This window comes from Arachis ipaensis, chromosome B7, assembly GCF_059453495.1.
Source record: "Arachis ipaensis isolate K30076 ecotype BB chromosome B7, ASM5945349v1, whole genome shotgun sequence".
NCBI classification, from domain to species: domain Eukaryota; kingdom Viridiplantae; phylum Streptophyta; class Magnoliopsida; order Fabales; family Fabaceae; genus Arachis; species Arachis ipaensis.
The window spans coordinates 45,316,561-45,317,566 of record NC_142442.1 but is presented as its reverse complement, the minus strand read 5'-3'; positions in this window follow the sequence as shown (position 1 = coordinate 45,317,566).

Below are 1,006 nucleotides of genomic sequence, written 5' to 3'. Positions count from 1 at the left end.
GGTGGCGTATGCCTCACGATAGTTGAGACCTCATGAAGTTAGTTACCCTACGCACGATTTGGAACTCGCTGCGGTCGTGTTTGCCTTGAAGGTGTGGAGGCATTATCTCTATGGGGTTAAGTTCCAAGTCTTCTCCGCTCATAAGAGCTTGAAATATCTCTTTGATCAGAAAGAGCTTAATATGAGGCAAAGGAGGTGGATGGAATTATTGAAGGACTACGACTTTGAGTTGAATTACCATTCGGGAAAGGCGAATGTAGTGGCGAATGCGTTAAGTCGGAAGTCGTTATATACGGCTTGGATGATGCTTCAAGAGGAGAAGTTGCTCAAGGGATTCGAGAGTCTAAAAATTGGTGCTCGAGAAGTATCTGGAACCTTGTGTTTGAGCCGATTAGAAATCTCGAGTGATTTTAAATCCAAGCTCCTAAAGGCTCATGAAAATGATAAAGCGTTATGGAAGGTGTTACCGGCTATCGAGCAAGGAAAACAGTGGAGAGTGTCGGAAGAAAAAGATGGGTTAAGGAGATTCAAGGGTAGGATCATTGTGCCGGATGTTGGCACTTTGAGGCAAGATATCTTAAAGGAGGCACACAAAAGCGGATTCTCCATTCACCCGGGAAGTACTAAGATGTACCATGATTTAAAGGCGATGTTTTGGTGGCCGGGTATGAAGAATGATGTGGCGGAATATGTTTCAAAGTGCTTAACTTGCCAAAAGGTAAAGATTGAACATCAAAGACCTTCTGGGATGTTGCAACCTTTAGAGGTTCCACAATGGAAGTGGAAAAGTATTGCAATAGACTTTGTGTCGGGATTGCGAATGACTAGGACTGGTTTTGATGCTATCTGGGTGATTGTGGACCGACTGACGAAGTCAGCTCACTTTTTACCCGTTTGGATGACTTACACCCTTGAAGAGCTAGCTCGGTTATACATAAAGGAGATTGCGAGACTCCATGGTGTACCTGCTACTTAATCTCTGATAGAGATCCTCGTTTCACTTTGA